Consider the following 14738-nt stretch of genomic DNA (forward strand, 5'->3'; position numbering starts at 1 on the left):
AAGGCAACAATTTTGTGTTTTTCTTAACCAGATATGTACACCAATCAAGACTTGTATATTTGATCTGTCAAATTTGAAACTGTATGCAATTTTTGCATACTTTATATATATAATGCTTCTGGGTTTAAACACTTCTGAAGAGGGGATCCCTTGTGGCTCAGTGGTTTAGTGCCTGCCTTCGGTCCAGGGCTTGGTCCTGAAGTCGCGGGATCGAGTCCGGCATTAGGCTCCCTGCATGGAGCCTGCTTCTCCCTCTACCTGTGTCTCTGCCATTCTCTCTCTCTCTCTGTGTCTCTCATGAATACATAAATAAAATATTTAAATAAATAAATAAATAAGTAAACACTTCTGAAGAGATAGACTTTCTCCATTTCCTTGGTGATTTCCACCACCTATTCCTTCCCTCTTTCCACAAGTGTCAAATCTTTTGTATGTGTCCAATACTATGTGAGGTAGCGGAGACGGCAGTAAATAAAACCAAACATTGACTCATGTCAGCATGGTGCTTGGGATAGCATGGAGACAGGGATTAAACACATAATCACCTAAATAATATTTAATATAATCTCCTAAAGCATATTTGTGATAAGGACAGTAAATTGTTGGTATTTGGATTCGTATCATCATGTAGCCGAGGGGTATGATCTAGTTTGGAGATTAGGCAGATTTTCTTTTTTTTTTTTTTTCTATTTTAGTCATAGTTTTATTAAAAAAAAAACTTGTAAATTTCAAACAGTACAGTGCAAAAATATATAAACAATTATTTTATGTCAGATAATGTTGGCTCTAACAAATCAGCAGGGTTTTTTGTTATTATTATACAAACACGGCAACAAAATGTGAAAATAAAACACCTGCACTTGGGAAAGCATGAAATATAACATTACAACCATGGGTTTTCTATACATGATTCCACCTATTGGTGAAAGTTTATTTTTGTCACTCCCACCTAAGATTTACTGACACACTGTACATCCTGGGGTTCAGCACTGTCTTTTATAACAGGTGCTTTATGTATCAATATCTAAATTACAGAGTAAAGCACAGTTTCGTATCTATTCCTCCTTTCTCATTGGTAGCCCAATATATTCTTCCTCCTTGTGCTATATCTACTGGAGAAGTAAGTGAAGGCTGGTGGTTAGCCGCTCCTCACTGGCTAGAGCAGACAGTTTGCCTGCACCAATGCATATCATCAGCCCTGCCGACTATGCAATTTTACTATTGCCCCTGAACAAATGTCACGTGAACCCCTATTTTCTTACAAGGGGTAAATATCAGTGTAATTCCAAAGGATAGAGTATATACACAATTTTATTCAATATTTTATATTATGCTACAAATATGTATAATTTCAGTAATAAATTAAGAATAAATGAACAAAATCAGTACCAGGGTAGTTCATAGACACCACGTTACTCAATGCCATTTTTCTGCCTTCATTTCTAAGAGTTCACCCAATCCAAGATTCAGGATCATCCTCTTGTTAGAAAAATTTGTTTGTGCAGCCTATGTGAACTGCATAGAGTTTCACCTCCTTTAAGCCATGAGAGATGTTTGTTAATAGCAGAAATGCTGGAAAGGATGATTTACAATCAAGAACAGTTGATAAACATTTGTACACTATGTATAAAACTCTGCAAAAATTCTTTAATACTTTTTTCCTCCAGTTCCTCACATTCTTTGCATCCTGTTTCAGTTATATTCCCTTTTGAAGATAAATCACTGTTTGTGAGGATGATAAAATTCTCTGCTGTTTCCTTAATGGGATTATTGTTGGACTCAAACGAAATAACACCTAACTCCAGGAGAAAGCACTTCATTGCTGTTACTTAGCAACTGGGATGCACATCACTTTCAGTAGATAAGAACAGTATCAATATGTATAGATTGAATAAGATTGTCAATTCTTTCCAAATCAAGTATAACCTCCTGCCAGTTTGCATCTGTTTTAGGAATGCCTGCACTGATACAGCCCAAAATGAAGACATGAATGCCAGCCTCAGTCAGAAAATATTCAGAAGTTAACACAAATAGCACTGGATGGAAATAGTTCTCAAAAGTGGTTTCGAAATTCTTATTACTCAATGCCAGGGTAAATCCTTAAGTATTGAAGAAGAGCGGGCTATGGCAATGGTTCCCATCCATCCAGGATACTTCCTCCAATGAGTCTAGGCTTCAGGGCAGAGGGTGGCAACCAGCGCAGCCACCCGGCTCCCTTCCCTGGCGACGGGCTTCAACTGCCACGATCGAATCAGCTGGGGTTCCCCCTGGGTGCCCTGAACCCAGAGAGTCCCAACCCCCAACGAAAAGAAAAGTGAAAGAGCAATTAGGCAGATTTTCCTTGATGAAGTGAAAATAGAGATGAAATCTGAGTAACAACTTTTAGCAAACGAAATGGGAGAGGAAGAGTATTCTAGGAAGAGGTAACAGAACATGTTAAGGGTTTATATTCAGAAGATACTCAGACATCCCATTTTTCACTTCTAGTGGTTTGAATCTTTTAAAAATATATTCATGTCTCTACATGCTCAATGCTTCTTGAGCATGTGGCATATAATTATACCAGCTATGTGATGCTCTTGTCCACTAGAATCCACACTATTTCTGGGTCTGTTTCTATTGATTGATTTTTCCCCTCATCATGGGGATATTTTTCTGCTCTTTCGTATGTCTGGTAAGTCTTGGTTTTATGCAGAGAATGTAAATTTTAGATTTTGGTGGTGGTAGATATTTTTGTATTGTTAGGTGCTAGATATTTTTACATTTCTATATATTCTTGAATTTCATTGTAGGAGGCTACTAAATTACTTGTAAAGAGTATATAGCTTTACTGTCATTTCACGTTTTGTTAGGTGGAATCAAAATAGTTTTTAGGGCTAATTAGCAAGGCTGTAATGTTTTGAATTAGCAAGGCTGTAATGTTTTGAATATTCAATTCAATGGCTCTCCTATGATGAGACTTTCTGTTCTCACGGTGAGCACAAAAGCTATTTCCAGCTTTGGGTGAGCCCTAGGGCTTGCCTTCTGAGTATTTCTTTCTTTAGTTATTGATAGTTTCTTCACATACAAGTGCTGATCAGAACTCAGCCGAAGACTCAAGGATGATCCTCTGTAGATTTCTGAAGCTCTCTCTGTGTGTAAAGTCATTCCTCTCCAGTACTCTTTCCTGTGAACTACAGGACCCCAGGATCATGACCTGAGCAGAAGGCAACCACTTAACTAACTGAGCCACCCAAGTGCCCCTCTTTTCTTTTTTTAATAGATCTACATGTACTGTGAGTAAATGTGCAACCACACTGAAAGGTTAGGAATATCTGGCTTAACAGAGATTGCCATTCCTTTGGCTTAATGGAAAGCCAATTAAATTGTCCAAGAGCACACTTGGGAGGGACAGAATCATATTGGTGACTTGTGTTTCAAAAGTTTACTTCTACAAAGGTGACTGAGTGGAAGCTTAGAGGCCTTTCAAAGACTTTTATGGTAACAACTGCAAAAACTAATTGGACAGGCTCAGATTTCAAAAAAAAATAAGATTTTAAGCATAATTCTAGTAGTATATTGATATCTAAAGATTTTACCACTATTTCAAGGTTCCTAGATGATTATACTACTAAGAAAAAAATGCTAGAAGAAAGACAAATCTCATTTTTCATAAATGTTAAGCCACTTTGATACCAAACCACTATTTAAAAAATTCCTCATCTCTTCTCAGTGACAGAAAAACCTATTTAATGAAATTTTTAAAATTATAAGAATTTTTTTTTCTTTTTCAAGTTTTTATTGAAGTTCCAGTTAGTTAACATACAGTGTAATATTAGTTTCAGGTGTAGAATTTAGTGATTCATCACTTTAATAAATATTTTTAACACATGTAACAGAATACATTGTCTAAGGCCAATAGGCCTTAGGAATAAGGAAGTAAAAATGGATCTACACCAAAGAGTGCCTAGGTGGTACATTAGGTTAAATGGCCAACTCTTGGTTTCTACTCAGGTCCTGATCTCAGGGTCATGACATCGAGCCCCCAAGTTGGGTTCCACACTCAATGCACAGTCTGCTTGAGACTCTCTCTCCCTCTGCCCCTCCCACCTGTGCTCACTCTAAAATAAATAAATAAATAAATAAATAAATAAATAAATAAATAAATCTTTAAAAAAATAGCTACATTAAAAAAATCACTTTTTAAAAAGATTTTATTTATTTATTCATGAGAGACAGAGAGAGAGAGAGAGAGAAGCAGAGACATGGGCAGAGGGAGAAGCAGGCTCCATTCAGGGAGCCTGATGTGGGACTAAATCCTGGGACTCCACGATCATGCCCTGAGCCAAAGGTAGACAGTCAACCGCTGAGCCACTCAGGCATCCACAAAAATCACTCATTTAAAAAATAATAATTCCATACCAAGAGATATATCACCATTCTATCTCAGACCTGCAGTTCCACCCTTATGTCAAGAATGCCCAACTGTCCAATCCCTTTGTTAACAGCTGAAACAATTTGTGAAATTCTTTGGATTCACCTTTTCGGGATGGTTGATAACTTTCATTAATTAGGAGGTTTGGTCCTTGAATTAATTAGTGGTTCCTTGACTTGGTTAATTTTTCCTAGTCCATCCTTAGCTGGCTCTATCGTGCAGATCTTACTTTTGCAAAAGGCCGACATAAAATTTTCTTGTAATTTTACCTTTTGTTACCAGTAATCATTTTTTCATGTATTCAATGCAGACAGAAAGTTGAAGTTTTTACATTTTTGAAGTGTTTTTCCATCTTTAAAAAACAAAACTTGGTTTCTGCTTAAATCTGTCATCTCATATGTTAATTTAAGTGGATTTAAATTTCTTATTACATAGACAATATGTGATTATTGTGACAAGATTGAAAGGTACAGATTAGGAAAAGTTAAAAGAAAAGTCACTTGTGTTACAAAGCAAAGGATAGCCACTATTCTCTTCACCTGTTACATATCTTTTGACTTTATATTCTTGCTATTTTTAAATATAAAAAGAGATACATATATATGTTGCTTTGAAATCTACTTCTTTCCCTTAACAATATGCTGTGAATATATTTCCATACTAGTATATATTATTTTCAAACATAATTTTAAATGGATGCCTAATATTCCATTGTACGAATGTGCCATACTCTTTTTCAAATGTTGCAAACACAGTTGCTACAGTTTTACAAACATGGTCACAATCACAGCTAAATGTTTGCACATATTGTGAACTATTTCCTTCAGACTAATTGGAAAATTTGTAGTAGACTCAGATGGCTTAACGGAATTGGCTCATTGCCATTTTCCTGATCATGAGAAAAAGTAAACTACTTTAGTTACTTTCCCACCTCCAGCATAGAAACAATATGACAAAATAATACTACAGTGAAACATCAGAGAGAGCCATTATGCATCTGCAAACTCTCAGCTATATTAATTAGGTTTGCATGCCCTGTGTGGCCTGTTGCACCATGCAGTCAGTTCAGAAAATATGGACTTTAATGACAAAATGACTCATGGAAACATAATATGCTTGGGTCCTTTAGAAAAAAAAAAAGAAAGAAAGACCTTCACTTACATAATTTTATTGGAAGAAGAGGTTATCATTTATAGAACATCTCATAGGAAAATAACAGCTTGAATTCTCCTGTGTGTTTCAGTGTTTTTTTTTTTTTTAAGATTTTATTTTTTTTATTTGTGAGAGACACACAGAGAGAGGCAGAGAACATAGGCAGAGGAAGAGGCAGGTTCCTTGCGGGGAGTCTGATGAGGGATTCTATCCTGACCCTGGGATCACAACCTGAGCAGAAGGTAGATGCTCAATCACTGAGCCACCCAGGTGCCCCTGTTTCAGTGCTTCGTGATGAATTTTCCTGGCTAGGTCCTGACCAGAACAACCAACAAGTATGCAATAATCAGCTTACTCCTAGAGATCTCTCAGTAAAATATAGGGCAGATAAGCTAATTACTGAAATTATGGAGAAGAACCATGTGGAGACCAGGGTTACATAGTCCCTGTTAAGAGAGATAAGAGAAAGATTGGAAGGATTGGCTCAGAATTGGAAGTGTTCAGGCAGAGAACTCCTGGTTATTTCATTTTTTTTTGAAGCATGTGTCCTTGACTCTTGGAAGATCAGTGGGAGCAAACAATTTAGAAAGTAAGCCACTAAGTGGTGAGCTTTAGGCAATGCATTTTGAACCCATCAGATAGTATAACTGGTTTGGTAGTAATTATAAGCACACAGTGGAAAGCTAAGACACACATGTCCAGACTCGTCTCTGATTACAAGTTTGAGAGAGAAAATGAACAATATAATTTAAAGGCAAGGAGGGTTTCATTTCCATCTTTCATTGCCAGAAAGCTTCTCTGGATTAAAAATGTAGCAATGATACTTAAAACAGCATGTTGACATTTTAGATTTTCACTTATTTAAAAGATAAATTATGAAAATAATATGTAAATAGGTATATATATTTTATATATATATCAACATATATAATGTAGAGAAAATTAATAATATGAAATAAAACATACCAAATGGTATAGAACATGATACAATGAATACTCATATCTAGATCATCCAACTTGGGAAACAATATATTATCAATACTGCTAATGTGGTTTGTGTTTGCTCCCCACTTGTATTGTGACATATGTAAGCATCCCTAAAAATAAGTAACAATTTCGGGCATCTTTAAATTTTATTTAAATGAAATTGTACTGCATTTTATCTGTAACATGATATTGTGTTTCCAAGAAGTAACCATATGGATAACTGAAGTACTAGACCATTTGCTTTATTCTTGAATAGTCTCATACACCAAAATAAAATATATTAATTCATTCCATTGTTAGACATTTAGCTCATTTCAAATTCCTTGCTAATATATCCACTGCTGGTATCAGCTGTCCTCTATGTGTACGGTTTTGAGGGGGCCTGTGGGAGACATTTCCTGGGTGGAATTCCTGAGTTATAAGGTGCATGAATTTCCAACCCAACTAGATTTTGGCAGATTGGACTTAAAATGTTTTTTTTCCCCAGGTAAACTTCAATCAGCAGTGGGTAAGAGCTCTATAATTCCACATTTTTGGTGACACTTGGCATTGTCAGGGTTTTCAACAATTGCCATTCTGATTAGTATGAAATGATGTAGTCGTTGTAATTTGTGCCTTTATTTCTAGGTAGTATATGTATAGATATATATTTTTAAAACTGGTTTTTAGAGGGGACTTGGGTGGCTCAGAGACCGATTTCAGCTGAGGTCATGATGCCATAGGTCTGAGATTGAGCCCTGTGGGGGCCTCTGTGCTCAGCAGGGAATCTTGAGATTTGCTCCTTCCGCCCCTCCCCCCATTCACATGCAAGCTCACATGCTCTCTCTCTCTCAAATAAATAAATATATCTTTTTAAAAAAAGACTATTTTAGAGCAGTTTTAGGTTCCCAAAAATTTGTGCAGAAGTTACAGAGATTTCTCATATGTCCTCTACCCACACATATGTATAGGTTCCCCTATTGTTAATATCATCTCCCAGAGAGGTACATTTTTTATGACTGATGAACCTACACTAATAAATCGTAATCACCCAAAGTCCATAGTTTACATTAGATTTACTCCTGATATCACACATTCTATGGGTTTGGACAAATGTATAATGACATGAAACCATCATTATAGTATCATGCAGAGTATTTCCACTGCCCTAAAAATTCTTTGCCTATTCAGACACTCACTTTGCCTATTCAGACAACTCCTGGCAACTACTGATCCTTTTACTACCTCTCCACTGATTTGCATTTTCTAGACTGCCATGTAGTTGGAATCATATAGTACGAGGCCTTTTCAGATTGCCTTTTTTCACTTAGTGATATGCCTCTAAGGTTCTTTCATGTTGTTTCATGGTTTGATAGCTCGTCTTTGTAATGCTCAATAATATTCAATTGTTATGTGTACCACAGTTTATTTATTCATTCACTTACTGAAGGGCATCTTGGTTGCTTCCAAATTTTAGCAACTATGAATAAATCTGTTATCAACATCTGCTGCAGGTTTTTATGTGGACACAAATTTACAACTTCTTTGGGTAAATATCAGAAAGTGTGATTGTTAAATAGTACACCAAGAGTATACTTACTTGAATATATTTTTTCCTATGTTTATTGGTCATTTGGGTTCAGGTTTCTAGTTTGTGACTTGCATACAAAAACCCTTTGTATATTTTTCCATTAAATTATTTCTTTTCACTTATTAACTTCTTTATATTTTAGCATACTAAACTTCTACTGTTCATAAACATCTTCCCCAGCCTTTGGCTTTTCTTTTAATTTTGTAATGGGTTAATTTTGGCAATGAACTTTTTTTAATGTATCATTTTTAATTGATTGTTTTCTTTGTTTAAGGAATTCTTGTTGATGTGGAGGTTTCAAAGATAACCTATGTTTTCTTCAAAAAGTCTCTAAGATTTGCTTTTCATGTGAATATTATATATCTTCATATGACATTTTACTCTCCAAAAGCATTTTATCTTAGTATCTGTTTTGTTTAACATTAATATAACTTTAGGGTTTTTTTAGTTAGTACATCTTTTTCTATGCTTATGCATAGAAAGTATGCTTAGTACATACTTTTTTCCTATGCTTTTGCTTTTTAAAAAACGTATAGCTGTGTATCTTTTTCTATGCTTTACATTTTATTTTTCTGATTCATTTTGTTTATATGCATCTTTTAAAGATTTTATTTATTTGAGAGAGAGACAGAATGAGTAGGAGGAAAGGCAGAAGCAGATTCCCTGCTGAGCAGGGAGCCCAAAACAGGACTGGATCCCAGGACCCTGTAAGCATGACCTGAGCCAAAGGCAGACGCTTAAATTACTGAGCCACCCAGATGCCCCTACATGTATCTTTTAGAAACAGTATGTAGTTGGCTTTCAAAAAAGTTCCAGTATGAAAATCTTTGTCCTCTGACAGATTTAGTCCATTGATTTTTATTATGGTGATGCACATATATTGAATTTTCTTGAAATGTGTATTTTAAGAATATGCCTTTTTGAAATTTCTTTTTAAGATTATTATTTATTTATTTGATGTAGAGCAAATGCATGAGCTGAGGGGAGGGGCAAAGGGAAAGGGAGGAGCAAACACCCTGCTGAGCAGAGAGCCCTGCCTCTGGCTTGATTCCAGGACCCTAAGATCAGGCCCCCCCAGAATATGCCTTTTTTCTTTTTTCCTTACTGCTCATACAATAGTGAGCTTTTTAAGTTCAATTTCCCTGGTTAAAAGATGCATACTTTATTTTAGCTCTTTGATGATTACCTTTAAAATTTCAACACAGAGGGATGTCCAGGTGACTAGGTCAGTTAAGTGTTTGCCTTGAGCTCAGGTCATGACCCCAGGGTCCTGGGATCATCAGGTTCAGTGGGAGCCTACTTCTCCCTCTACCTGCAGATCCTCCTGCTTGTGCTCTCTCTCTCTAATGAATAAATAAATAAAATCTTGAAAAAAAAATTTCAACACAGATAGTTGACCTAACACAAAGTTAATCCTAAACAAAACAAGAAATTTGGAACACTAAGGATCACCAGCTCAAGTCAGTTATATTCTAGTTTCCTCTTTCCTTCTAGTTTTTGGTTGCTGGTGATTTACTTTTTTCATAGTTTATCTTTGTATTGTAAAGAATATTTGTTAATATTTTTTTCTGCATTTCTAGGTATTTTTAGCATCCATCTTCTTCTTCTTTTTTTTTTTTTTTTTTCCTCTCTCCTGGGTAGGTTAAGTACAGTATACCAGAGACAAAGTCAAGTTTGAATTTCAGGTCCCTGATGCCCAACAATGGGCATCCTTTTCATAAGGACTGACAGCTCTGTGGGGCTGGAGAAGAACATGAAGCAGTAAGCTTCAGAGGCATAGGGGTTGCCCACAGGGATGAGAGAAGCCCAGAGAGATTCTGGGACAGTGCTGACGGTACTTCTACTTCACAGTTCTACCTAAGCCTGACCTCGCCCACAGTTTTATCAAGTGCTATCTATTTCTCCTAAGAAGCAAACCCACTAACTGACTTAGAAAATAATGGGTTATTTTTTTCCTTTGGAGTTCAGAGTTTTCCCTAGGGAGAGTGAGGGAGGAAAAGTTTATCTTCTGTGACTGCTGGAAAGCTCTATGTCCCTTCATAGTAAGGAAAGGTTTTTTTGATACTTCAAAAGTAGAGCCCTTGGGGCCCTGCTGGGGACCAGCATGGTAGTTGCTATGAGAGTGAAATTACAATAGATGCCTTGTTCAGAAAATCTAGCAAGTTGAATCTCCTGGAGCTAAGTCTTTATCCTTTATGTGTTTCAGCTCAGGGAATGATTGCAATGGGAGCCTTATTAGAACTTCATAAAGGTTTGCCTACCTTGAGATGAAGTAGATCTGCCAAGCCCACTCCCTGCTTGCATAAGATGCAATTTGAGGTAACAGTTGCTGGCTGGTGGTATTTCTTTCTTTTTTTTTTTTAAAGATGTTATTTATTTATTCATGAGAGACACAGAGAGAGAAGCAGAGACACAGGCAGAGGGAGTTTGAAACAGGCTCCTCACAGGGACCCCAATGTGGGACTTGATTCCCAGACCCCGGGATCATTCCCTGAGCCGAAAGCAGATGCTCAACCACTGAGCCACCCAGGCATCCCTGGTGGTATTTCTTTATTTGGTGTCTTAACACCTGCTCTGTCTTCTGTCCCCTAAGTGTATTATTTTGGTGCTTAGGATAGATATGGGAAGTGTGTGCTAGCTAAGTAATTAGTTTAGAATCCGTCCTGGGTCCCCTGGGGTCTTTCCCAGCTGAGTCTTCCTTCTTATGACGACTTTGGGAACTCATTAGAGATTCATAGGGAGTAGGAGACACTGAGGAAAAGAATTCATAGAGCACTGGAGAAATCCTGAGGATATAGGGTTTGGGACTGGTGGGACCAGAAAAGGACAGGAGAAACAGAAATATTTGGAGCAGTCACCTCAATTCATATTGGCATGACCAAAAGAAGGAGCTCCTGCCTTCTACATAGATTTTGAGCAACTTGGAAGAGTGGAATGATCCATACTTGCATCTGCAGTGAGTAGGTGTCTGACCAACTAAGTGTTCAATCAGACCTAAATTGGAAGAAACATTTACAGCTCACCCTTCAGAAGGTCAAAGAATAAACAGAAATTAGATAGCTTTTACTTTCATTTTTTCCACTTGTGACAGCCACTGGTGAAAAAAGAAAACAAATAAAATAGGAACCTGTACTTTAATAGTCTTTTTGAGATTGCTGTTTTGCATTCTATGTAGAAGTTTTTTACACTGGAAATATATTTACAAATGATTCAGGAACTTGTAAGTGATAATACTTTAACTTTAACATTGCTATATCTCTACTTGCTTGCTTCTTTTGTCTCCCACACACTGTATATGATTAAGATTTATGAAAGCAGTGACTTTTTTTGGGAGGAGAGATTGGTTAGAGCCAGGAAATGACTCTCAGGATGATTCTTCAGAAGCTGTGCTCCAAAAGAGCTACATGTTTAATCATCCTAGCACATCACCAGACTCCAAAGGGAGAGTGGGATTTAGCCACCAAATCTCAGGACACAGGAGTGACTTCTTGATTTTACTGTCTATCACTCCAGAAAATAAGTATCTGGACCTCATCCAAGTGGTTATGCATACTCAAAACACAGAAGGGTTTAGAATGATATGGAATTGCTGAAACACAAATTAGAGATATTTGGGTTATATCACAGAGAATAATTCCAAATATTTTACCAAATGTTCCTGTTTTTGAATGGCCTTGGAACTAGGAATTGTTTTTATATTTTAAAATGGTTAAAAATTTTTAAAAGAAAAAGATTTCATGACAGATGAAATTTATTTAAAAGTCTAGTTTTGGGTTTAAATAAAGTTTTATTGGAACAATGCCACATTCACTTACTATCTATGGTTGCTTTCACACCACATCAGAGTTCAGGTTCTGGTAGAGATGATAGGGCCTGCAAAGCCTAGAATACTTACTTTCTGGCTGTTTAGAAGAAAAAATTGATGTTCCCTGCTTTATGCCTTTGACAAAGAGAATCCTGTTCCAGGGATCACCATAAATCAGAGACAGGAGTGCTAACTTTTGTTCTTTATTTGTATATCAATGCATATAAGATGGTCTTCCCTCTGATCTCTGTACAGCCAGGAGCATAGCTGGAGTAACCATCTATAACATTTTCTGATATTTTAGATGAGAAGTCACAGGAAGATCCCAAATGTGTCCAATCCGTATGTATATGAACACCTATACATAGAAGATGGACCGAAGAACGAAGAAGCCCGTTTCCTGCAGGGCACTGTATCTGGCCCAACAGAGTCATCATAAAATTCTAACCTGAATGTTGTATGTACAGGATATTAGCTCTGTGGCCTTCTATTTGGTCTCCTTTTTTTTTTTTTTTTTTTTTTTTTAACACCTTTATGTTCTTTAAATAGCCAGGCCATAGTTTGGAATGTTCATAAGGCATGTAAATAATAGGTTTCCCCCACACACACACACAATTGAGGATGGAATTTGCATGTCTTTAAGATTATTTAAAGGGTTTCACTAGGTTACTGGGACATTCAAATTAAAAAAAAAAAAAAACTTCTGGCACCGTGACATGTCCTGATCCTCTGGAGTTACATTCCAGGGGTCTGAAATTTTACCTTCCTATTCTCTGCGCTCTGTGAAACCAAGAGTGCTTGCTTCTGCTTCACAGCAGCAGAGACAATGATTAATAATCTGTGATTAACATTCCACTGGTCTGAGAGTAAGGGGGACAGAGTTGAATCCCATTTCTGCCTGCAGCTAATTTTGCAGCTTTAAGATCCTCATTTAAATTTTATTGGCTCCAGTTTTAAAAAATTACAAACCAGTGTAGTTTGACTAGATGACCTTGATGCCTCCAAAGCATGATGCTATTCTTTTAACTTATTGAGAATTGCCTCTTCCTTGAGTGAATTGACTCCAAATACCTAGATTTTTTTCTATAAGTTATATACCTGCTGCCTATCTGGAGTTGGGTGAATTTGTTTTGCTATTAACATAATTAAAGTATTGAATAGCGTGATTAAAGTATGGTAGCAATATATTGTCCACTATATTTAAAAAAGAACTCGGGCAGCCCCAGGGGTGCAGCGGTTTAGCGCTGCCTGCAGCCCGGGATGTGATCCTGAAGACCTGGGATTGAGTCTGACCTTGGGCACCCTGCATGGAGCCTGCTTCTCCCTCTGCCTGTGTCTCTGCCCCCCACCCCCCGTGTCTCTATGAATAAGTAAATTTAAAAAATCTTTAAAAAAGAAGTCATCAGTCTTAGTGCCAGTTAATAATGCTATGGAACACAAAAGCAATAATAATAAACTAAGCCATATAAAAAATAAATAGGCCATATATGATAAATAGCTCTGTATACAGAAAGTAAGAACATTCTGATGGTGAAGATGTGGAGAAGTGGGAAAAAAAAATCTCTAGGCATTTTATTAAAAATCCAGCCAAATCCAATCTTCTTTCACCCAGCAAAACAAACAACTTCTCAAACTTCCATCTTCTTCCATGTCACCATGTTTCAGGGTCAGAGCAGTAGTATTTGCTGACTATTAAAAGCACACCATTTGTCATTTCAACCCTCTCCAGACTTTGTCTGTAATGAAAAAGGCAGTAGGATGAAAAGAGAAGAGGCAGAAGCAACCAATAGAGAAGAGAAGAGATCAAAGAAGATGACAGGGAAAGAAAGGAGAAAACTACGTTTAAATTTCAAGTTAATGATAGCATTCTAAGTCCACTGCACATTTTTGTTTTGTCTTTGAAAAAGAATCTTTGACTTCATGAGACACTTTCTGAAAGTGTTTGGTTCTTCATGACCCAACTGAAGACCATTGACTTCAAGATTGACTACAAATACCCAAAAATAAGAAAGTTCTATTTGATGTTTACTATGACAGGACACATTTCATCTCAAAGATATTTATTTTTTAATGGTAAGCTTGGACAGCCTGTTGTCTTTTCACATAGTTCACTGGTGAGCAGCCAGATAGTTGAGGATAATTTCTGCTTTTCTACAGCTTGAAGATTGAATCAGAAAAAGGAGCATATAGTTTAGTTTCGAAAGGAAACATTTTTAAAACCAAATCATCTGGAGGATGATTCATTATCTTTACCCAAATTATATATCATTTCTTTTTATTCCTTTTTTTATATAAATACTTACTCTAGAGAAGTGACACTTAGCCATCTCACAGTCATAAGATCGCCTCTGTCAAAATCCCCAAACAGGGGCTCCATTTTGATGAATTCGTTGTGGTTTTTATTAGTATTCATTAGGAGACTTTGATAATTTGCTGGCAGGATATGAAATATTGTTACTTTGTTCTCACTTGCCAATCAAGGCAAGTTTGAATGCCTAGAATCAGCATTTTGTTTTGGAAAGAAGACTGATTCAAGATCTAATGCAAGACTCACCAACAATGAATAGAATGAGTCACCAATCTGTGCCTTAGTACTCTCCTCTAAAATGAGGGCAGTGGACACAACTTAGCATTTCCGTCTTCAAAATTTTATGATTAGGGTAAAATCCGGAGAGAAGTGAGATAGTGCTTGAGTTGAATTATTAAAACGAAATCCTCCTGTTTAGAATCTCAAATACTGTGAGGATAGAGCTATCCGTGACTGTCAGCTGATAGCGCATTATTGCCATGCGAGGTAAGCAAAATACTAC

General features: G+C 36.7%; 1 long non-coding RNA gene and 1 pseudogene across 1 annotated transcript; one reads left to right on the forward strand and one right to left on the reverse strand.

Annotated features, from left to right (window-relative positions):
- Nucleotides 1–1340: 1340 nt before the first annotated feature.
- On the reverse strand, nucleotides 1341–2078 carry LOC144296620 (interleukin-15 pseudogene; annotated as a pseudogene).
- A 145-nt stretch (nucleotides 2079–2223) lies between these two features.
- LOC144295923 (uncharacterized) lies at nucleotides 2224–13119 on the forward strand. The gene is made up of 3 exons (XR_013363065.1): nucleotides 2224–2423; nucleotides 10330–10442; nucleotides 12233–13119. It is a non-coding gene; the product is annotated as an uncharacterized LOC144295923 (long non-coding RNA).
- Nucleotides 13120–14738: the final 1619 nt, after the last annotated feature.

The sequence above is a fragment of the Canis aureus genome, chromosome 24, assembly GCF_053574225.1.
Source record: "Canis aureus isolate CA01 chromosome 24, VMU_Caureus_v.1.0, whole genome shotgun sequence".
In the NCBI taxonomy this organism is placed as follows: Eukaryota; Metazoa; Chordata; class Mammalia; order Carnivora; family Canidae; genus Canis; species Canis aureus.